This window comes from Gorilla gorilla, chromosome 4, assembly GCF_029281585.2.
Source record: "Gorilla gorilla gorilla isolate KB3781 chromosome 4, NHGRI_mGorGor1-v2.1_pri, whole genome shotgun sequence".
NCBI classification, from domain to species: Eukaryota; Metazoa; Chordata; class Mammalia; order Primates; family Hominidae; genus Gorilla; species Gorilla gorilla.
In genome coordinates, this window is record NC_073228.2 from 96484250 (window position 1) to 96509946 (window position 25697).

General features: G+C 34.5%; 2 long non-coding RNA genes across 2 annotated transcripts in view; one reads left to right on the forward strand and one right to left on the reverse strand.

The window, feature by feature from the left end:
- Nucleotides 1-25697, forward strand: part of LOC129533518 (uncharacterized) — a 78041-nt gene that overhangs the window by 1496 nt on the left and 50848 nt on the right. The window lies entirely within an intron of this gene.
- Nucleotides 21550-25697, reverse strand: part of LOC129533517 (uncharacterized) — a 311392-nt gene continuing 307244 nt past the window's right edge. The window contains exon 10 of the long non-coding RNA XR_010133908.1: nt 21550-21786. This is a non-coding gene — a long non-coding RNA (uncharacterized lncRNA). The remainder of the gene's footprint in view (nt 21787-25697) is intronic.

The following is a 25697-nucleotide window of genomic DNA, read 5'->3' on the forward strand; positions in this document are numbered from 1 at the left end:
GCTCCATCCTGCTTTTGTTCTCATAAGCCCTCCTTGTGTTAAGTCCTGAAATTAAATACCTAAGCGTATCTGAATTTTTTGGTTTTTGAGGACTCTTGCCTCAAAAATAATAATAATAGTTTACACTAGTTTTACTCTTGTAAAATGACCTCTAGATTAGCTAATACAATTTTTTCATCACTGGTGCTTAAAATGTATTATTTAATTAATATTAAATGGGAAAATAGATTTATAAAGAACCGAATGTTTAATATAAGTGGTGCAAACATCTATCTTTGCCTTGTTCATGATCTTACAGGAGAAGCATTCACCCTTTTACCATTAACCATGATATTAGCTGTAGGTTTCAAGGTTCATCTGCTTAAAAATGTTACTTTGTGGTCCTAGTTTTCTCAGAGGAGAGTTTTTCACAGGAATGAATTTTGGTTTTGTTGAATTTTTTGCATATATTGATAGAATCATATAATTTTTCTTTTTTAGCCTTTAAATAGAGTATATTGTATTGACTGATTTTTTAATGTCAAATCAATTTTGCATTTCTCAAACAAACCTGACTTGATCATAAAGTACTAGTCTTTTTATAAAATGTTGAATTTAATGTGCTTACATTTTATTAATAATTTTTATATCTGTATTCACTGAATATATTTGCTTACAGTTTTCCCTTTGGTTGTCTTTGCTTGGTTTTGGTATCAGGGTAATGCTAACTTTCTTTTTAGTTTTCTCAAAGAGTTTATGTGGAATTGATACCTTTACTAAGACACCATAGTATTGGGTTGCTTATAATACCTCCTTGGCTTTAAATATCGCTAAGATCTCTAGTTATGTTACATCTTTCCTTCGTAATATTGGTAATTTGTTTTCTTTTTTTGTCTTGATAAGTCCAAAGAGAGATTTGTAAATTTTACTAAATTTATCAAAGAACAAGATTTAGTAGTTTTCACTGTTTTTTTTTTCTGTTGTTTTTCTGATTTCCAACTTTATCTTTACATTTATTTTCTTCTACAGACTTTGGATTTAATTTTTCTCTCTTTTATTTTATTCTTAAAGTGGAAGCTGAGGTAATTGATTTGAGACCCTTTTCCTTTTCGATATAAGCATCTAGAGCAAAAAACTGCCCTCTAATCATTGCTTTAGCAGTATCTAACAGATTTCATATATTGTGTTTTTATTTTCATTCAGTTGAAAATACTTTTGAATATCACTTTTTATTTCTTCTTTGGCCCACCGATTAAACTTAGTTTAACATTATATACTTTCCAAATACTTATTCTGAAATATTTACAAATAATTATATATGACATAGTTTTTAAATATTTGGAGTTTCCCAGATATATTAAAGATTTATAGGTTTATATTTTATGTATTTGAAATCTGTATTAACTATATGAATGTATAGGATTTTTCTTGTCATTTTGATAAATTGACCCCTTTATCATTATTGTAATATAGTTTGTTCCACAATCTGCCTTTTCTAATAGTTATATTGTCATTCCAGCTTCTTTTTGATTATTAGTGTTAGCATGGAGTAACATTTTAACATCATTTGCATTTAATCTATTTGGTAACATGGTTGGGTCTTTTTAAAAAATCAAGTCTGACAATCTTTGCCTTTTAGTTGGGGTGATTAGGCAATTTGCATTTAACGTGATTATTGATATAATTGAGATTGAACCTACTAACATATTTGTTTATTTTTCCCGTCTGTTCTTTGTTACCTTTTCCCCTTTTTCAATATTCTTTCCAATCATTTTTTAAGTTTTGTTTTAAATCTTTTTTATCAGCTATAACTCTTTTGTTTTCTTTTAAAGTGGATTCTTCAGGGTGTAGATTCTTAGTTTATCACTTTATAGCTTTAATTGATATTTCACTACTTTATATGTAAGATATTGAAAATACTGTACTTCCTATTTACTACCCCCATCTTTAATGTTGTTATTGTCAAACATTTATTTCTACACTTGCTATTGATTGCAAAATTAATTGTTATTATTTTGCTTTAAGAAATCTATTTTTCACTTTGGGAGGCCAAGGCAGGCGGATCACAAGTCAGGAGATTGAGACCATCCTGGCTAACACAGAGAAACCTCATCTCCACTAAAAATAAAAAAATTAATTTCGTGGATGTGGTGGCACATGCTTGTAGTCCCAGCTACTCGGGAGGCTGAGACAGGAGAATTGCTTGAACAGGATTTTGTTCTTTTTATGCCTGCATAGTAGTTCATGGTATATAAGCACCACAGTTTTTAAAATCCAATCCACCATTGATGGTCACCTAGGTTGAATCCATGGTTTGCCATTGTTTATAGTGCTGTGATGAACATGCATGTGTGCCTGTGTTATTGTGGTAATATTACTTGGCAGTTTTTCTTTGGATATATACCCAGTAATGGGACGGCTGGGTCAAATGGTAGTTCTGAGAGGTGAAGCCAGTTGGACTTCCTGGGTCCAGTGGGGACCTGGAGAACTTTTCTATCTTACAAGAGGATTGTAAAATGCACCAATCAGAGCTCTGTAAAAATGCACCAATCAGCACTCTGTAAAATGCACCTAACAGTGCTCTGTAAAACGCACCAATCAGTGCTCTGTAAAATGCACCAATCACCATGATCCTAGAGATAGCCAATCGCAGGGAGGATTGAAAAAAGGGCACTCTGATGGGACAAAAATGGAACATGGGAGGGGGCAAATAAGGGAATAAAAGCTGGCCACTCCCACCAGCAGTGGCAAACTGCTCCGGTCTCCTTCTATACTGTGGAAGCTTTGTTCTTTCGCTCTTCACAGTAAACCTTGCTACCACTCACTCTGGGTCCATGCCATATTTAAGAGCTGTAACACTCACCATGAGGGTCTGTGGCTCCATTCTTGAAGTCAGCAAGACCATGAACCCACTGACAGGAACCAACTCCAGACACAGTTCTATTTTAAGTTCTTTAAGAAATCTCCAAACTGCTTTCCACAGCAGCTGAACTAATTTACATTCTCACCAACTGTGTATAAGCATTCCCTTTTCTCTGCAGCTTTACCCAACATCTGTTGTCTTTTTCACTTTTTAATAATAGCCATTCTGACTGGTGTGAGATGCTATTCATTACGGCTTTGATTTATATTTCTCTGATGATTAGTGATGTAGAGCATGTTTGTCATGTTTGTTGGCCTTTTGTATGTCTTCCTTTGAGAAGTGTCTGTTCTTGTCTTTTGCCCATTTTTTAATGGGGTTATTTGTTAGTTGAGTGTTCAATCAAGAACACAGTCTCATTTACAATCATCCAACAAGATAAAATACCTAGGAATACATCTAACCAAAGAGAGGTGAAAGATATCTGCAAGGATAACTACAAAACACGGTTGAAAGAAATCATAGATGACAAGAACGAATGGAAGAACATTACATATTTATGTATTGGAAGAATCAATATCATTAAAATGGCCATACTACTCAAAGCAATGTACAGATTCAACAATATTCCTATCTAACTACCAACATCATTTTTCACAGTATTGGAAAAAAATTCTAAAATTTATACGAAATCAGAAAACAGCCCAAATAGCCAAAGCAATCCTAAGCAAAAAGAACAAAGCCAGAGGCATCTCATTACCTGAGTTCAAACTATGCTATAAGGCTACAGTAACCAAAACTGGATGGTATGGGTACAAAAACAGACACAAAGACCAACGGAACAGAATAGAGAGCCCAGAAATAAAACCACACACCTACAGCCATTTGATCTTTGACAACGTCAACAAAAATAAGCGCTGGAGAAAGGACTTCCTATTCAATAAATGGTGCTGGGATAGTTAGCTATCCACATGTGGAAGAATAACACTGGACCACTATCTTTCACTACACTCAAAACTTAACTCAAGATGGATTAAATATTTAAATGCAAGACCATAAACTATAAGAATCCTAGGGAAAAAAAATCATAAGAAACAGTGTTCTGGACATCAGCCTTGGTAAAGAATTTATGACTAAATCCTCAAAAGCAGCTGCAACAAAAACACAAATTGATGAATGGGACCTAATTAAACTAAAGAGCTTCTGCACAGCGGAAGAAACTGAAGAGTGTAAACAGGCAACCTACAGGATGAGTGAAAATTTCCAAAAAAATATGCATCTGACAAAGGTCTAATATCCAGAATCTACAAGAAACTTAGACAATTGGATGAGAAGTCTATTATTTTTATACAGATGAAAAATAAGATGAAATATTTCATATTTACTAACGTGCATGCCATTTCCAGGGCTCTTTAATTTGTATGGATCCAGCTTACAATCCAGTATTATATTCCATTTGGTAAAATACTTTTTTAAGATTTTACATGGTGGAAGTCAATCTACTTTCTCTAATTTTTAAATATTTTGTATATGTGAACCTTTATTTTACTTTTGTTTCTGAAAGATGCTTTTCGTGGGTACAGATAACAGGGTGTGTTTTGCTTCAGAATTTTAAAATATTTCTCCACTACCTTCTAGCTTGCACTGTTTCTGACAAAAAATCTGTTACTTTGTACATAACGTCTTTGTTCTCTATCTACTTTTAAGATTTACTCTTTATCACCAGTTTTAATGAATTTCATTAGGATGTGCCTTAGTGTGTCTTTTTTCGTGATTTTGTGGAGTTCATTGAATTTCTTATATTTGTGTGGCTATACTATTTGGATTCTAATTTGGAAAAGTATTTAAACGTTTTTTTTCCTTCCCTTTCTACTGTCCTCTGGGAATCCAATTCCATGCATATTAGACAGATTTAAAGTATCCTACAGCTCACTGAGACATTATTTTTCTTTTCGATTCTTTTAATTTTGAATAATTGACATTGCTATTTTCTCAAGCTATTATTTTCTTCTGCAATATCTAATCTTCTGCTAACCTTAGTGTATTTTTCACCTTAGGAATAGTAATATTCATTTCTAGACATTTGATTTGTATCTCTCTTTAATTCTCCATAACTCTACTTAACATATTCAATCTTTTCTCTATCTTCTTAAACATATGAAACATGGTTATACTAGCTGTTTTAATGGTTTTGTCTACTAAATTTATCATTTATAGTTTATACATTATAAATTCTATCTTCTTAGATACTTTATAAGCGTTTCTATAAATATCACTAAACTTTTTTCTTAGTCACAGTTAAGTTTCTTGGAAATAGGTTTATCCTTTAAAACTTGCTTTTAGGCTTCATTAATTCATATCAAAGCAGACTTTAGTTTAGGGCTATTTTGCTTGATTCCTGAGGACAAAAAGTTTGGAGACACCAATGTAGCTAGAGTTCACAGAGCAAAGTATTAAAGAGGAGAGGAGTGCACAGAAAGAGAGAGAGAGAACCTTACGAATCTACAGTGTCCCCATCAGCCTTCATCTAAGTACTAATCGGTGTATGTGTGCAAAGAAACTACAAAGGCTGGGAAAATAACTGCATAATAATGAGAGGGAACAACTGTCTAGGGTAAAGTGCTAAGAATGCATTTTCTCCATACCAGCCATGGTAGAAAAGTTTTGATAGGCAACCAGGACTATGGTCTCTAAAAGAAAGAAAACAAATTATTGACAGGCATCAGGTGGAATACTCAGAAGTCTATTATAGCCTCAGGAATCAGGCAAAATAGCCCTAAACTAAAGTCTGCTTTGATATGAAACTGTTATTTCACATATTTTGCCCAGTATTTTAACTGTTCCACACAGTAGGGTAAGTCTATTTCTTAAATAATATTAATTCATAATATTCAAATGAATTATTTTATTCCTTTCATGATATTTTTATTAATTTACTTTCTGAATTATTTTAAATAGCAAGAAAATTAGCAACATGGATTAAATTTATAAAATCTGCTTCTAAATAATTTTTAATTCCTAGTCAAGGCTGGAGAGACAGAAAGCAGTCTCTATTGCTGTTTAAGATAACCTTATTCTAATTAATTATTTCCATAACGATGAATACAAAAATTATATATAATATACCTCTAGGCCACCCAGTCTGTGAACAATGCATTAAAGCATAACATTTCAACTAAGAAATTTCAAGGTCAGCTACTTTCTGATGCCTTGCTGAATAATTGCCCAAGGGGTTAAATGCTCTTTTAGTGGGCCTGTTAATTGGACTGTGGATTTTGGTTGTTTGTCTGTTGTCATTAGTTCCCACATGGTTTAGCAAAATGATTTACAGGCTGCACTCTGAAAGAAATAATAGTATAGAAAGTAATAGTAAACATGCTACTGAATACATTTCTGCTGCCATTTTGAAGTTTTTAATTCAAACCTTTTGGTTGCAATTCTATAAATACATTTTACAAAGAAACTCAATATTATTCATAAATAATTTAGTACCCTTCACTAAAAAGGATGACTTTTATTCTCACAAGATCAACCGTACTTTTTAAGTGTGGATAATAGTTTTGGAGGTGGTTAAAATCACAATCTCTTCCAATGAAATGCCCAACATATATAATTTATTCCCAACTTTTCACAAAAGCAGAGGATGCAAAGTCCAAAAGATCTTTGCTATTGCCATATAAATATCAAAATGCTGAAAAGTTTTTGTTGCACGAAACAGTTAAATATTAGTAAATATTGATGTATGACAAATTTCATAATATCCATTAACCTTTACATTTTCCAAATGTCATAGAACATTTTAATTACAGAAACCTCTATCAACTTCAGTATCATTGGTATTGCTCAAGGCAGACATTGTAATTTGTCCTAAATCTGGGCTATTCACCCCAATTTAAAAAATGCAATCAGTGTCATAATGTTTCTAAAAGTTAAAAATCATGTACAGTATTCAAAAAATAAATAAAATGTTGGTATTGCTTTACTTTAACAGCACATGAATTAAAACTGCATTATAATGAAATTGCTGCTGAACATTCCCATTAATATCAAATGAATTCATTATGACCAGCACAGTTACAATGAATACTAAATGAATTAATAATAATGAACCATTTAAAGTGTTACCTAATTGTTTTATTTCATTTTTATGTATATTTTGGTCCTATTTTAACTGTTAGGTTAATAGACAATGACATTAAATAATTAATTTTCTTGCCTAATGTTGGATAATGTGTTCATGCTATTTTCTGATGATCTCTGTATTTAACCCGTTTTATTTTACCTCACTCTTTCCACTTATTGCCTCCTTATATGATACTACCACTAGAATAGAAACTAGAATAGCAAATGTTAAAATTTAATTTGATATGAAAAAGAAAGCATTAAGATAAAAAGCAACGCTGTACCACAGACATCTTCACTGTACACCCTGGTAAGCCACACAAATACTTGAAAATGGCAAATTTGGCCTGTTAGGCTTTTCACTGTGATGCTGCAACAAACAAGCAACAACGACCAATAAACTTTTATTCTTTTTTGCTAGTTTTTCTGTCTCTGCCAATGGGCGGATATGATCATTCAGGAACAAGTAAAAGAAAGGATCACTTGCATAGAAGTTCTTTAGCTTTAAGAAAAATCTTAATCTACTTGATCATTATTTATATCAAAATGTTTTAATTTGTAATTAATCATTTGCTCCTAAATTATTTGGAGAGCTGTTACATTTACTCAATGTTATCAACTATACAGACTAGCACACAGACTTCATCGATTTTCCTTGACTTTGAAGTTTAGGAGCTCTTTCTTTGTGCCTACCAACCAGTCACCCCTCCTCCCATGAAATATTCAGATCCTTAATCTTTTATCAGAGAAATGCCTTTCATGTTGGCAGCTTCCCCTAAAAGAACGATGGTCAAAAGTTGTGTTCAGTTTTTAGTCATGTTTTGACCATTCTTTACACAATTAATTTTTTGAAAGTCAAATTAAAAACTGGGGATTCATATACAAATCTAGATTTCTACTTTATTTTGATAAATAGAAATCTCTGTTAACACTTTCTCCATATTGTGTATGGTAATGATAATCTCAATGGAACAGAAGCTGCATTCTTTGACACAGTGTTAATTTTATCATTGACTACATTCTTCTTATCCCACACTTCATAATTTATTTCTGGGACCTATGTGGTCATCATATATATATTTAGATTATGATGCAAAATGATATAATCCGAGATTGATACAAGGTCCTACCTTTCCCCAAATCTCCCCTATCATCCTCCACAGTGCTTGGGATTCCCCCTGTAAAAACACGTTTGTAGATAAAGTATCTCCAGTGTGCCTTTGAGAACGTGAAAATGAGCAGGATCTAATCAGCAGGGTGTATTTAGTCAGGGAGGCTTGTATCACAGGTATTATTTCACTTTAACAGACTCCTGAAGAAATGGGGGCCTAAATAGGAAATTTTAGATGGGGATTTTTGAAAGAAACGTGTCCTTCAAAAGGCTAGACAGAGAGATTCTGAGGGCTGGATCTTGGGGATAATGTGTGAAGGAAATAAACATTCCTTTGGGGTGCTGGACTCAGATGAAAGATTTAGGCAGAGAGTAGAAAGGTATCTAGATGGATGATATTTTAAAGAAATAGAATGTATTCACTGAGCCTGATTCACTTGCATTAAATATGATCTGTCCCAGCAGCTCTTTGATATTTGCTAATCAGCCTTTTAAAACTGTTTTCTTAATAAGAAAGCTATCTCTTGTGGAAAATCACAAATTCATTCTGACTTTCAGAATCAATGGATTTCAGGGGGCTCTTAAAGTTGAGAATAGATACTCTACATCAATTAAATATTACTTGCTGTTATTTATTTTTTTGTAGGTGATATAATTACTAAATTACTAGGAAATAAGCCTTAATCTTACCATTGTGTAATAATTTAGTAAAAGGTTATAAGTAGATATATTCTATTTCCTTGGCTGCTTGCAATTATTTGAAATTGGAATGTAAGTTTTTTCAGAATCATGACTAAAACCTTTTATTCTACACTATTCAATGTTGTCGAGTAGGGCAAGGGAGCCGTTCATATAACTATCAGAGTATCATGGCATCATTGCTTCTTAGATCGGGCGTCAAGAATGATTAATATATTCCTTTTTGGTCTTCATGTATCTAGAGTATCTAATGAAAGTGCTTGATATATCTATCATTTTCATATATACTTTGGTGACGTTCTACCTAAAAGAAGTAAAAATGGGCTGAGGCCAGGACTATTTTTCACTCTTCACCTAGAGTAATTATCCAGGGAATTTCAGGTTGCCAACAATATTTTTTATGAAGTCCTTTTCCTCTTTTCATTTTGAATGACTTAATCTTCTTTTTCAAATAGTCTTTCCCAACCTGTCTCCTTTCCCTAACCTAAGTGGAGGAAGAGATCTTCGAAAAACCTTTCATTAAAAGGATGACTGCCCAATCCCTGAGTATTCTCAGAACTTTTCATGATGGAGTCTTTGAGAATGTTTGGCGCCATCTGTGCCTCGATTTTCCTTTCTTCTGATTTTTCTTTTTATTTTTTTTCTTTTTTGTCTATTTTTTTTTTTTGAGCTGAGGTGCCAGCCGAGCCAGCCTGTGCCTCTGTTTTCTGCCAAAAATGAAAAAAAAGAGAAATGCCATGAATACTAAAATAAGACATTTTTTTCAGTGTTTCTGGTATAAGCACTGTACATTTCAACTGAGTTTTCTGTAAGAATCTGTTTTTATCATCCTTTACAATAGAAAACCCACAAGAAAACTTGTGGTCTATTAGCAGAAAACAGAGGCCCTGGCAAGCTCCAGAGCAGCACAATCCTACAGTTGGGAAGCTGGGCAAGAACCCAAGTTTGTCCACGCCTAAGAACAACACTGTCTGCTAAAATTACAGTTTTCCCTTTTCACAAACCTCAAAGTTGTGAAACTTTACTAACTTTAAGAAAAGAACAGTTGGCCATACAAAAGATACACTTCCAAATCCATCGAGCAACTTACTTATACTTGCAAATGAACCACTTGGAGTGAGTCTTAAAATGTATTTGTTCCAATTATTCTGCTAAGGTAGCAAGCAGAAAGTAATCATTTTCTATGTATACTGTGAATAAGAGACTCCAAATGTTGGTTCCAAAGAAAGAATTTGACCAATAGTTGGTAAGTGGGCGTGTAAGAAAGGGTGCTATAGAAATGATAGCCACATTTTAAAAAGTACAAAGTGTTTTCTCGGTTCTTATATCTTCAGGATGATATAATGCAATGAAGTTAGAAAAGAGTCATTTTTTTAAGCTCTGATGTTTCCTGTTTTTGTGATTCTTATAGAGATGAGTATTGGTAATTAAGCATTGCCATGTAACTCATCAATTCAGATACATCAATGGAGGATACAGGCTGATATGGGGTGACACTCCATCAACAAATTGAATTACATTGCAGAAAGTTTTTTAGCAAACTGGAGCCAATTATTAAATATTTGTATCAGTCAGAGTTCAGTCAGGTGACTCAAACTACACTGGCTACTGAAATAGAAAAAAAAATAATAGAAAGGATTGTGTACTGGTAGAAGTTGGTTAATTGATGAGAGGAGGGAAAAGGACACTGGAGGTCCAGAGACGTAGCAGATTCCAAAGGGCAATTACTATATCTAGGCTGAAGAGGAGAGGACAACAAAGGAGCTAAGAACTGGTAGAATCCCTTTATTTATATGCTGTGCTTCAGACCTCTTCAGAAAGAGCATGACTTCCACGGGGGAGCTGTACCTTGCTACGGGCTATGTATGTTTCATAGGGTGTGGTTGGCTCTGGTCCATAGAAGTAGTGTATTGTTGTTCAAGGATGTGGGAGGACCATACCTAGAAGTAGCTACAGGTGGGAAGAGGGTGTAGCTGGAACTTCTCAGGGTCTATCTGGAGCTTCTCAGTGCAGGCAGCAGGACCCTCATGCTGAGCCACAATAACTGAGGGCCAGACTGGCAAAAGAAGTGTCTTTTTGCTGCTAGTGGCTTGCTGAGTCAATACAGGATAGACTGGATAGCTTGGCTTCATGGCTTTAGATAGAAGTTGCAATGTTCATGAAATATAACATGAAAAGATACTGCTTCCATAATAACAAAACATACAAATCTTTATTATGAATAATTCAGAGATTAATTTCAGAATTCATTTTGTTGGCAACTTGTGACTTATAATAAGAAATATATTTCTTACATCCAGTATATTCTAAGTTAGTCATGTTACTTTTTCACAATAAAATTAACAAAATCACCATTTTCTACCTTTATATATTGTAAATTACTGTTAAGGATGGTTTTAGGGTTTCAGTCTTCATTTAAATTACTCCAATTTCCTTTTACTCTTCACCAATCTGTTATTACATATAATTAATCTTCTAACTTCTCACATGGAAACATTCATGCAGAGAATTACTCTAATTGTTGCCTACATAAACGTAGACCTTTAAAATAATGTTTTCAGGAGACTTATTGTAACAAAATGCCATACGCCATATTATAATAGATAGTTTTCTACAACAAAATATTTTCAATCTGTGAGATAACCCATTTATTTCTAGCATGATTCAAACAACCAAATTTCAGTACAACTGAATAATTTATTTAGCAAACACTTATCAAGTGATTATTACCAGCAAAATACTCTGCGAGACTCTTTAAGACAGAACTACATAAGACCTTGGTCTTAAGAACTTGTAATTAATGTCTGAATAGTTTGGATATAATAGATATTAGTTAGTATCAGACACATTTGGTATCTTAAGACAAATTTATACTAAAGATTTTAATTCTATTTTAATGTGTATTCAAAGTGCTGGATCCCACCCGTCACATTCTCAAGCATTATCCTTTTTTGCAGTACTAGAATTTGTACTTATTAAGGGTATTATTCTGATTCAGGCTTCAGTGAACATTATTTTGTTAATTACTTTTTCTCTCACATTTTAACGTTGAATATAAAAGGTGCATCCTACCTTGGCATCAAAACTATTCATAAAATCATCCAAGTCTACTGCTCTCAGGTCAGACTGTTTACTCTTCATATTTTAGTGAGTCTTCTGAGCTGACTTTATTACTGAATCTTATATTTTGAGCAACTATTCAGACATCAAACATTAAGTATTTTTATAGGCATTGTTTGTACTTTTTGTTAGTAATACCAGACAGCCTTCTAAACTAATGATAAATCCATTTCTTCTCCCTATCTACATGCTAGAGTCGATTACATCAATCAGTCTTACTGAATGTATTTTTCAGTAAAAATACATTTAACAAACCTAACTATGTATAGGCTGAAGAGGAGAGGACAGCAAAGGAGCTAAGAACTCGTAGAATCCCTTTATTAATATGCTGTGCTTCAGACCTCTTCAGAAAGAGCATGGCTTCTACAGGGGAGCTGTACCTTGCTAAAAATCTAAGTTAGATTTGTTAAATCTATTTAGATTTGTTAAATATAAGTTAAACTAAGGTTTGGTAAGAGTTTAGACAGAAAAACTGTTTATTTCCACTTTCCAATATTTCTGTATTAGAATTAAGTTCATTTGTTTTTACTTATGTTTCTCTTGTTAATACAGTAACATTTTAGTACAATAGCTTGTATATATTCTTAAAAGTATAAGAGCTAACTCATTTTTCAATTACATTTAAGAAATAATAGCTAAAGGAAAACTAAAGTAATTAAATAAACTATCTGCTATTTTCTAGAAAGTTTCAAAGACCTATTTTTTCTCTGCAACTTTGGAATAGACTGTAATGTGAAGGGCACCATTCTTAACATTAAAAGAAAAATTCATGTTAACTCACCTTTCATAATATAGCCCTGCTACATACTAGGATCAATACAGAAAAACAAAAATAATCATCACCATAAAACTTTATTGTTTTATATGTATGTGGTTCATATTGTCATCTTTTTGAGTAATCACAAAGGCACAAAACGGATTAAACGTAACACATTCAAGATTAATTGGATGCTCACTCTATGCAGGACACTCTGAACCAGCAGATACAGAGAAAAAGCAAGTGAAGATCTTGATCTTGAGGAGTCCTTTCTTGGAGAGTGCAAATTATCACAATGAAATGAGCTAAATGTTTGTTGCCAAGAATTGAGCCTGCCTATCCAGTGCTGACGCTATAATGGTGCTGTAGAGGTTAATAACGAGAGTAAAGAAACATGTGGGCGACGAGGAAAGGCTGGATCTTGCATTTGGGCTTGATTTTAAAAGATGATAGATATTGATCCAGGAGAGAAAGATTGGCAAAAGCAGAATAAATGGAAAAGCTTAGACTCTGGTGTCAGAGGAAGGTATAAACATAATGTTCAAAGGGTAGTTTAAGGACATGTAAGAATTGGCCTTTACAGCTGTACTGTTTCTAAGATGGTATACCTTAATGTGTAAGGAATTATGGAGTGCTTCTTTTATACAGCACCCTGTTTATGAGGCTCATCCACATTTTTGTACACATTGTTTTAATGTGTCCTTTTTATTTTGAGTAGTATTCCATTGTACAAATACTCCATTACTTGTTTATTCAGTCATCAGTTCATAAACATTTTGGTTTCTTCCAGTTTTAGAATAATGTTATTATGAATATTTGCTTACAGGTATTTGTGTAAACATATGTTTTCACTTATCTTGGGAAATGTCTAGAATTAGGATGGATAGATTGTATGGTAAGTATATGGTTAACTTTATTAAAACAAAAATATCAAACTGTTTTTCAAGATAACTGACCCACTTTGCAATCTCCCAGAAAAGTATTCAATTTCTAGTTGTTTTATATCTTTGCCAACACTTGGTATTATGAATCTTTCCAATTTTTGCAATTCAAGTATAATGACATTTTATTATGCATAGTTTAGTAATCTTGGAGAGACATGAAGGGATATGGAGAAAACATGGCAGATCAAAATTTTTTGAGAGGTCCTGAGACATCAAAATGTAACTAAACCAAAGGCTAGGTCGCAGTTAGCTGCCTGACCCCAACATTACTTGGAGAAAGATTAGATTCTTAATAGGCTCTGATGGTTCACTGCATAATTTCTGAACTTTCCATGTTTGCTTTGACTATGTACACACTCTGGGACTGGATTTTTAGTTCTCGAATTTAAACAAGAAACAAAACTGTAAAGAACAGCTCTCTGGGATTCCTCTCTCTCAATGACTAGTCTTTTTCTTATAGGACACTGCCTCTGCTTCACAGCTCCAGCCTTTATGACAAAAATTTTAAATTCTTAACTCAGTCTCTCCTTATCAGGGAGAAGGGTACTAGGTGTGGGACTGATCCAACACAACTCTCACAGTACTTTTAAGGACCTCTGACTTTCTCAGTCATGCCCACCCTCCATATCGGCAGGGGTTTTCTCCCTCCCTACAGTTAAGTTTCCTCTGCTACTCCCTTGTGCAGTACCCATCAGTTTTATCTGTGCATGCCAGAATCCAGATTATGAACACAGATCAAGGTCCATTTCCCTTCACATAACATGTCTTGTCTTCTATATAAATATCCCTTATCATTTTATAATATCTTACAACATTTATAAAGTTTCCCCAAACAGATGTTTGTCTTTAACCCAAAGAGGACTGCTAGTCTTCCATCATAATCTGGGTATAGCTTGGTCAAACTAGTCTGTTACTGTTTTCTTTTGATCATTTCTCACCTCTCTTTTCCAACAACAGGAAGTCAGATTGTTGTCCAAGCCCAAGGAAAACTAACCCTCAGAAATCTAGAGTAAGGTCAGTTGATTAAAACAGATTTCAAGATTAATGTAGCACAGAACAGCAACTACTGCTCTTCCCTTCCAACATGAGGATCCTCACTATTATACATCCCTGATATTTGTCATGGAACACTGTAGTGACCAGGTTACCAAATCATAGGTAAATATTTCCAAATACCTAGGCTGAGTTCCCTGGCAAGCATTTATGCAAGTAAATATATCAATCTTACTTTCAATGCTGCGAAAGACTATGGGAAGACCCACTAATGGTAGGGTATTACCTTCTGATCACCACACAATTTACACATATCTAGAAAGGCACTGTTCGATTAAGTTGTTAATCAGAATTTGTGAAGAAACACACAGTGTGTGTTACAAGTCTGAATGTTAAAAATATGAAGATTACAGGATTGTGAGAATACTAGTCATTCTTTTTCTCTAAAAAAGAACATTCAAGATATTATCTTTGTTTCTGAAGTCTTGGGTATAGCAAGCTACTACAGGCTGTTTATTTTGTGCTTTTATAGTCATATATTCAAAAAAAGAGATGTAGTTTGATCTTTCATATTTCGATAGCACTATAAAGTTTATAGAGCCCTTGTCTGTACATTACCTCCTTAATCAATTATATTATCTTAACAATATTGGCACATCACAGAGTCACAAATTCTAAAAGTGTTCCTGATAAGACTATTGATTGGCTTTCAGAATTATAAATTAAATTCATAATTTCTATACCATTGCAAAAACATTTAGAACATTTTTAGTACATATTTGTATGTTTTCACTTTGAAAAGAGCTAGAGTATATATCTATTACTATTAACTACTAACTTTGGAACAAAAATAAGTTAATGCAGCAGTAGGTTTTATTTGGCATAATAAAGCATTTATATCCTTCATTATTTATAATTTTATTGGGAAATATGTGCTAATGCAAACAATTTTCATACATGAATAAAACATAAGGTGGAGCAGTAATTAATATAAAAGGATTCAACAGCACATAAAGGTGGTTAATATATCTACCTCTTCATATATCAACGCCACTTATATTTTGTTGGAAGACACTAAAGATCGAAAATCAAGCATGCTAATTAATTAGTTTCATTCTCAGTTAACTTGAAGGTTGCATATTAAAAAAGAAATCAGGTTGACTGTGAGCAAGGAGAATGAATAGTTCAGATAAAAAGATCAAGAGGAGAAGGTATACAGGAAGGAAAGGAAAAGAATGTCAGCACGCTTAGCAGAATAAAAGGTCTCCTTTAATGACTCAAAGTGGAACAATTTCCCCCTATCCTGTCACTGAACACAGGGAAAGTTAGAGGGCAGAATCCATTATATATATGGAGGCTGCAGGATCTGCATATAAACTTTCATAGAAACAAAGTGAGTATCTAGTAAGATAGAGAAGAAAAGAAAAGTTAGAAGTATATTCAAAGATAATGTTCTGGATGGCATTGAACAGACATTTTAGTGAGATTCTTTTGGATATATAGAGATAGGGCTTACCAGGTTTTTCAAGAAAGGAGGATACAGATACTGTCACAAAAGGACCAGAGATCCCATGGGAAGGACAAAAATACAGCAGGACCAGGCATTACTACGTCTAAGACTGGATCCAGGACTCTCTGCTGGGCCTGAGCCCAGCAGTTCATGATGAGTTCATGAATCATCACACTAATGGTTTATCTTTGATGAAATTTAGCTAACTCTGTTGGTGTTTACTTCTATGTGTCTACTCTTCCCCGTGCCAAGTGATTTCTTTTCCCTGTAGTCTACATGTTTTCTCTAGCTCATGGCTTCAGTTGCCTCTCAGTTTTAGCTTATTTATAAACTACCATGGCCTGTACTCTGTATTTGTGGAAAGCAATTCACCTGTCTCTCACAAACTGTCCAATTATCCTTATACTTCCTAACTTCTCTTCAATCAGCTCATACAACCTGCTGGCCTAAGGAGGCTGGCCTATGACTCAGGAGAAAGGCTGAAGTCACAGGCTGGCCTGCCCCTCTAGCAAGGGCTTTGTGTAGGACAGTTTTCTTTAGAAAGGGCTATTGGAGTAGCACATTTTATGATGAATAGATCAAGAAAAACAGTCATCCCTGAAAACGCTCTGTTGGTTTTCTTAGTCACCTATGATATCTGAACTTCTGCTCTTATGGTATGGTTCTCAGCTTTATATTTCCACCTAAAACTCCTTTCATCTCAAAGACTAGGAAGCATTATGTTTTTGTTTGCATCAAGAAAAAATCTATATAAGATGAATTAATATATGGATGAATGAATAGATTTTTTCCACAATTTTGTCCAGTAGATTGGATGATAATAGTGCCTGGCATTAATCATTTTACTTCAAATGTCTGACTTTATATGGTTACTATTTCACAACACTCAAAATTATACATCATGTGTTTCTTTTCTTGGCTATTCTGTTATCATTTCTCCCATATAACTTACTGAAGTTAATTAGCAAAACTTTCTTTCTAGTTTCAATGCCTATGTTCTAATTCTTTGGTTTCAGTGATTAGTTATGGCCATTTAAATATTATCAAAATTGCATTGATAAAAATACTGATATAGTTAACTATGAATTTTATATCAACTCAAATTCTTATAGATATTTAGAGCTGTGTACCTCTACTACACCAAGAGAACTTTTTAAAAGTTGGTGAAAAATTGTTTTACTACATTTTAATCTTGTCTGTAACTTCCTGAATAACTTACATAAATAAGATTGTTTTTTCTTATTATTAGTAATGACAATATTAGAAATCTATAGGTACAGTTTACATGCATTTTTAATGTCTTATTAGTAGCAAAATTGTATGAGATTTTATGGCAGGTGGCTTAATCATCATTTCATTGAGTCACATTAAACCACAAAGTTACTCATGATGTCTTGCATGCTTTCCAATGAGAGGTGAGGTATTAACATAGTGTACTTATTGGAGTACACGCCAAAATTTTCAATAATTTTATGGAGTTGACAGGAGATAATTCCTATCTTAAAATTTCTAAGATATAATTCAGATCTTAAAATTTTAAAAATATATACAAATATTGCAAGGAAACCAGACTTTTGTATTTAAAAGCTGCTACTCTGAAGTGGAAATTTGTGTCTAGCAGTTTACATTTTCTTTATAAGATATTCTGAGTTCTGCCTTATGGTAAAGATTCTGTCATGATAAAATCAATCTAAGTTTTACTAATCAAGGAAATTTATTAACTAAGTGATTATTGATTGGAATTAAAATTTGTGGAAATTTTAAAGGGTAATAGATTTTCAGAAGATACTAGCATTTAGAAAATAATATAAATCACATAATTCATGAAATTTTTAGTAGGATGAATTACATTAACTTGAATGATGATTGCAGTACATATGCCATATCCAAACTAAAGAATGGTGCCACTTGACGATTACAAAAGTTTCTATTCATGTTTCATGCCATTTGAAAAAACACACTTTTTGCATCTATTGATAGGAAAATCAAGATGCTTTTCATTCTCCCAAAGCATATTGCCACATAACTCTGTTTCTTGTAATGAGTCAAGGCAAGAGTTAGAAATAAGTTCAAGATTATTTGTTCCTTTTGTTAAATATATGAAGCCAGAGATTCTTTGTGCCATAGGAACATTAGTATGTCATTTAAATGCTAGTGTATCCCATGTTTTATTTTTTTCAGAAAATTGTCAACCACAGATGTAGCCATGAAGTTAGTATTATGAGCGAGTAATAGCAAGGGCTTTGCTGTCCTCTCTCTCCACTGTTGTTTCAAACAAACACAAAATCAACAGCATATGCAATCTCAATAAAATAACATAGAGATGTGATCTGTTGCTTTTTTTGAAATGAGATTAAGTCTGTCACATCGTAAATCTACCTGTGTAATGTTTGAGCTTAACGTTTAACTTGAAAAAAAAACCTGACATTAGAGTAAATAGTGTGAAGGAATAATTGAATTCAGTTGAGAGTTGTAACTGTCTCTTAAGTTTTAACTTTGGAGAATAGGCCTCCTTGCATAGGCTTCAAATATTTTGAATAAATATTTGCCATAGTGTGTCCGGAATTGGTGGGTTCTTGGTCTCACTGACTTCAAGAATGAAGCCACGAGCCCTCGTGGTGAGTGTTACAGTTCTTAAAGGCAGCGTGTCTGGAGTTTGTTACTTCTAATGTTCGGATGTGTTCGGAGTTTCTTCCTCCCCGTGGGTTCGTAGTCTCATTGGCTTCAGGAGTGAAGCTGCAGACTTTCGCCGTGATTGTTACAGCTCATAAACGCAGTGCAAACCCAAAAAGTGAGCAGCAGCAGGATTTATCGCAAAGAGCAAAAGAACAAAGCTTCCACGCCATGGAAGGCAACCAGAGCAGGTTGCCACTGGGGCTCCTGCAGCCTGCTTTTATTCCCTTTTCTGGCTCCACCCACATCCTGCTGATTGGTCCATTTTACAGAGAGCCAATTGGTCTGTTTTACAGAGAGCTGATTGGTCCGTTTTGACAGGGTGCAGATTGGTGCATTTATAATCCCTGAGCTAGACACAAAAGTTCTCCACCTCCCCACTAGATTAGCTAGATACAGTGTGGATTGCTGCATTCACAAACCCTGAGCTAGACACTGGGTCCTGATTGGTGTATTTACAAACCTAGAGCTAGATGCAGAGTGCTGATTGGTGTATTTACAATCCCTTAGCTAGGCATAAAGGTTCTCCAAGTCCCCACCAGACTCAGGAGCCCAGCTGGCTTCACCCAGTGGATCCCACACTGGGGCTGCAGGTGGAGCTGCCTGCCAGTACCCCGCCGTGCGCCCGCACCCCTCAGCCCTTGGGCGGTGGATGGGAATGGGCGTTGTGGAGCAGGGAGCCGCGCTTGTCCGGGAGGCTGGGGCTGTGCAGGAGCCCGGGGCTGTGCAGGAGCCCACAGTGGGGGGATGGGGGGGAGGCTCAGGCATGGCGGGCTGCAGGTCCCAAGCCCTGCCCTGCAGGGAGGCAGCTAAGGCCCGGCGAGAAGGGCTGAGGAGTGTGGGCACACGGCGTGGGACTGCCAGGCAGCTCCACCTGCAGCCCAGGTGCTAAGCCCCTCACTGCCTGGGGCTTGTGGGCTGGCCAGCCGCTGGGAGTGCGGAGCCTGCGGAGCCCACCCAGAATTCTAGCTGGCCTGGAAGCGCCACTTGCAGCCTCGGTTCCCGCCCGTGCCTCTCCCTCCACACCTCGCGGCAAGCCTAGGGAGCCGGCTCCGGCCTCGGCCAGCCCAGAGAGAAGGGCTCCCAGGGTGCAGTGGCGGGCTGAAGGGCTCCTCAAGCGCGGCCAGAATGGGCACCAAGGCCGAGAAGGCACCGAGAGTGAGCGAGGGCTGTGAGGGCTGCCAGCATGCTGTCAGGACGCTGTCACCTCTTAATAGGCTTCTTTGGCAAATATTTATTCAAAACCTATTCTATTCAAGGTAGAGGAAATGTATTATGGAGACTACAAATAACTATAAACAATGTAGCTAGAATCTAAACGCATGAAAAAAATTAATTTACCCAACAGTAAGACTTTTTAGCCTGCAAGCTCTATATTCAGTAAGAAGAAAGGCAGGCTGAAATTTTGACCCCTTAGTTGCCACATATGAGGAGCCATGCTCTACATATGGGATTGAAATGTCTTCATGTGGCGCTTCACCATTCGCCATTCAGAAAGCAATGACATAAAAGAAAATCATTTATGATTATTTCAATTATAGAAGATCATGTTGTCAAAATTTGAATGTATAATTTGTGGACACGAAACTAATACCCGTTATATAGACATAGTCATCAACCATAAGGAAATAGTGTAATAAGAAAATTGTATGATTCTTTTTTTTATGCCTTAACTTTTATCTAAGCCTGGGTTTTAATGAACATACATAGAGCCAAAAACAGTGCCCAACATGCGTTTTTTTCTGAATTATTGCAAAGGAGTCTCTTTCCCTCATTTAAGCTTATCAGTGTTCTTTTATATATTGAAATTGGTGTGTGTTTCAATGTCCTACAAGATACCTATGTTAAGTTATCTATATTTTCTCCTAGTTTGCTTTTAAGAATGGACAAGAATGATAAAACCAAAGAATTATGGTAGGCAAACAAGAAGTGGACAGTTCCGAAATTTGCATATTTTATTAATATAGTATTGATATCCTTTTGCTTTAAAGTAGCTTTTGGAAGGAGATTAAGTTATCTCTACTAATTCCCTTAACTATCTTCTTTGGTTTATCATGCCTCGTTGTGGTAATATCCAATAATTGAGTAAGAAAATATTATTACTTACCAATCTTTTAGGTACAAGTATGTGTCATAGCCAGGTATAATTTTAACCCAGAGATGATTTTCTTCTAAAAGCAATTAACATTCTATTTAATGAAATTATGTTGTATACTAGATATAATAAGAAAATAATCTTCATTTTTTAGGAAAGTATAAATACAACAAAAATATAAAGTATATTGTGATATACTTATAAATAAATAATTTATAATTTATAATAAAAAATAAATACGAAGTATTTATTCCACAAAGTCATCTGACATTGAAGTATTTGCAAACTAAGATTTTATCACATCAATAATGATTTTATTATTTTCATTATAGCAAGCAAAACTGGAAAAGAATTGATCAATATTCATCATCAAAGGAATCATTAATTCCAAATAAGACAAAATGTACAGATAGAAAGCTGAAGCTAATAAAAGGTTAATAATTACATTAAATCAAATTTCTACATATAAAAACTGTCAGTCATTTTAATAAGCATAATAAAGAGCACTAATAATACTGAATTTTTATATAACGTATAATAGATTTATATATAACAATACTGCATATTTTAGATAAGGCTCCGCTTTTGTATTTCACATTTCTCTAGATAAAATTTCTTGGCTGGGTACGGTGGCTCACTCCTGTAATCCCAGCATTTCAAGAGGCTGAGATGGGAGAATCACTTGAGCCCAGGAGTCGAGACCAACCTGAACTACATAGGGATATACCATCTCTACAAAAAGTTTTTTAAAAAAATTATCCAAGCCTGGTGTATAATTATCCTCTCACCTGTGGTCCCAGCTACTTGGAAGGGTAAGGTGGGAGGCTGTCTTGAGCCTGGGAGGTCAAGGAGGCTGCAGCAAGCCATGATCTAGCCGCTGCACTCCACTCTGGATGACTGAGTGAGACCCTGTCTCAAGAAAACTAAAAAAGAAAGAACACGTTTTATTACATTTATTCATCCAAATATAGTTAATTTGTAATACAATAATATTAATGTAACAAAACAATTTAAATTTTTCTTCTGTTTGCAGCATCACAGAATGTGTTGCTGATATAAATAATTTTCAGTTTTCTACAAAGAACTTATTTTTCTATTATAAGTTTTCTTAATAAACAAAGGTATATGGTGAAAGTGAATTCATTATTTCCGTTACAAGAGTCTTGGATAATGCGTTTCAAAGGCATTTCTAACAACTACAATAACAACAGCAATTTAGCCAATTTCCTACTATATTGAAACTGTTAAAACAGCTATTTTGTTGTTTTTTATAAGTCCTCCTAGCAGATTAACATTTCTTTGCATAGCTTAATCCCATCTTTGCATAATGTACAGATGCACACTAGTCTCATATTTATTATCACTTTTCAATTTTTCTGTTAAAAGACATACAAAATTAAAAATACCCAATAAATTAGAAACACATAGATAAAATAATCAAAATAAAAAATTGAATACATTTGATGGCTTTGCTAAACTTTCAAAAATAGGACTAAAATGTGGCTTTCTATACATGAAAATTACACTTCTTTTTAAGGTTCAAAACTAGTGAATTAAACTCTTGCACAAAGACTCCTTATTTTAGTTGTTTATCATTTCAGAAGAAGCAAATCTTATGTTTTTTCCCTGTAAAATTGAAGGTGTGCAGATAACCATATTATTTAATTTAAAAGGGATCATTTGACCTCAGTTTACTTGATAATATGACTTCTTAATTAAACTCTTCAAACTTGTTTTTTTTCTTTCTACCAACTAAGCTGTAAGAATGCTATGAAAATTGGTAAAAACTAATCAGTAAATTGAGATGATGTTTGACAATTGTGTTTCAAGGCCCGAGAGCAGACTCTTGAGGCTAACCCTTTGTGTGGTGCTGCATTTGGCAGGCATTGTTGCTCAACATAAAATGTTCTTACTTATGCTACATATGGTTTTTTAAAATTGTGTTTTGCATTTTAGATCTGTGACTTTTTTGTGGGAAATGTTGCTCTCCTAGTAGCATATGTGTCATTGTTTGTAGCATTTATCCAGCATTGTAACTTAGTTTTCTGTTTGTTTGTTTGTTTTATAAACCTCCAATCTCATCTGGACTATCAGATTTCAAAAACCAGCTGAAGATTTGGATGCGAATTCTGGATGTTAAAGGAGTTGTTCAGGTTTCATCAGTACCAAAGGGAATTCCTTTTTCTTAGAGGTGAATGAATGAATTCTACATTCTATGTGTTATATGAGGAGAGATAAACATTTGATTAATACATGGCAATGAGTCATCTGATTACAGCTATTACCACGGGGAAAGTAGAATATCTGTTTCAATCTCTTTCTAATTTTATCTCTTCCTCTTTAGAATATTAAAGGAAGAAAAAATTGTCAACTAGTATTCCTAAAGTAATTCCATAAAAATTTTGAATTATTTATCTTTTATGCTAATTGGTATATTTGCCAAGATCAGATTACAAAAATATAAACCAAGACCACTTAGCAGAAAATGTTTTTTCTTTGGTCAGTATGGATTGCAAAATATATTATATATCTTGAAGAGGGAGAGAGAAGTGGAGAGATGGCTTGAAGCTAAAGAAGATTACTTCCCAATCACCCCAGCCCCCAGTGTATAGTTAAAAAAAAAAAAAAAGAAAAACCCTTGACTATTCTTGACTATTTTTTTCCTCTCCTTTACAAGAAAATCACTCTTTAGTTACTCATTTCCTTTCCCCATGGTCAGGTTGCCTGCATCTCCAAACACTTGTAAGTACTGTATGTTCTGACATATCCTGAAGTCATGCATTAGCACCTTTTCATTCAGCAAAGGGTGAGAACAGATATCTTTTGGCAGCTGACAGCAGGGCGCAGGCAGCAAGTCGGAGAAGGAAGCGGACGACCGAGGACACTGTGGTGGCCTAGTGGCTAGCAGAACTAATGCACCAGCTGTGAATAACCCCTTTTTCCCCTCCTATCTACCCAACAGATGTCTCTCTGTCATTGTCATGTCCTCAAGCTATCCCAGTAAATGATTTGTGCATTGCAACTGAGTCACCAATGTGGCAATTGAACCTCTTCACAGCTCAGAATTGTTGATGCGTGCACGGAGGGCCCTGTGGTTGTACTGAACGCATGTATGAACAGGGATGAACTGCAGAGGGACTGGGGGGCAAGCACCCGAGAAAGAGGATGAGAAAGGGAAGCAGGAGCCAGAGGGCATACTGAAATGTCAAGGTTACCTTGTTTTGCCTGAAGAATTAAAAGGAAGGGCACATTTTTACGTCTGCCTCTATTTGGTCTTTCGGCTCTCTTAGGCTGAAGCAGCCCCTTGCTGCTCTGGTAGATATACATATCACTTTGAAAGATTAAAAAATGAAGAATGCAGTGATCTGTATTGCATATATGCTTTATTCTGTGGAAAGAATGTTAATAAATACACTGAGAGCCTGCAAAGTTTGCCAATATAAATAATGTGGCATTTCAAAGTCTGTCAGTAAATGTAATTGAATTTTTCAATGTAAAAATATAGTTCAGTTATAAATTGGAGTCATGCTTGACATTAGTTGGGCATTAGAAGATATTAATTAGATACTGCTCACTTCTCTCTGATTTCTTTATATTAAGTGAATTTTCAGGAAAGAGGAATTTGCAAGCGTGCAGTTTAGAGATTTTTATTCTCAAAAACAAACTGGTTGGTAATTTTTAGTGGAGAAATAAATGCTTTTTTCAAAAATCTTGTCAGTGAGCTGTCTAAAAATGCCCTTCCCAATATGAACACAATATGGAAAAGCTAATCCATTTTAATACTTTGTAATGATAATAAGCTACAGTGAACAAGTAGCCTAGGGAAAAGATAGTAGTAGTCACCTTTAAACAGAAAGAGAATAGCAAGTAATTGTACATTTTTACACTAGGCTGATGACAACATTTCCTGTGACTTTGAACTTACTTTGGCTGTCACCATCCTGGCAAACATTTTGCATATCAATCAGACAGTTGTATTTCTTGCATGACATTTGCAGCACAATGGAGAAATTTACTTATGTGATCTTTGTATGTAAGCAGACAGTTTATAAGTAAATAATTGTGCTCCTTCATGCTACAGATGAGGATTTAACCTGCAAGTGGGACTGCTAAGACCTTTTAAATATCAACACAACATGCAGTTTCAATTTAATGTTCTTATTCTTGTTTAAATCAGTCTTCATCTGTGTTTGGCATGATTCACCCTATGTGATTTATGTGGTTGTAGGGTGCTGCGTGTGTGTGTGTGTGTGTGTGTGTGTGTGTGTGTGTGTGTTTTCCAGCAGTTAATTACTTGGACTGAGATTCCAGAAATAGTTTTTATAATAGTGTTTGAATCTTAATTTCTTCAAAACTTGTCATGTTAATTTTTTGTTTTGTATTTGACAAAATCTATAATTAGTCACCAGAAAAAGAAGCATATCTAGATACTGACTTTTTAAATTGCATAATTTTAATTTATTGGGCTTATTTTTTTCTAGTCTGTATTACCTAACATTTTTGGGACACCATTACATAAAAACAGATTTTTGAGGTTTTCAATTTAAAATGGCAAAGTATCCCAGTTCTGTGCTCTTTAGTGTCCTTCAGAATAGTTTCCTTCCAAATAAATAATAATATTTAAATGCTGTATTTATTTTAGAAAAAAATGTAAAGTGCCCCCACATTGCATAATGTATGTTACTCAAAAATATTTTTATGATATCATTTTGTAGTTAAATTTCCCTTCCATATTCTGCTTGGAGATGAACTTTTTTTTAGGATTCGTTTTTGGAGGCAGGCAATCACTTACCTAGTTTGAATTAAGACTCTTCAGATACACTCTGCTGCCTAT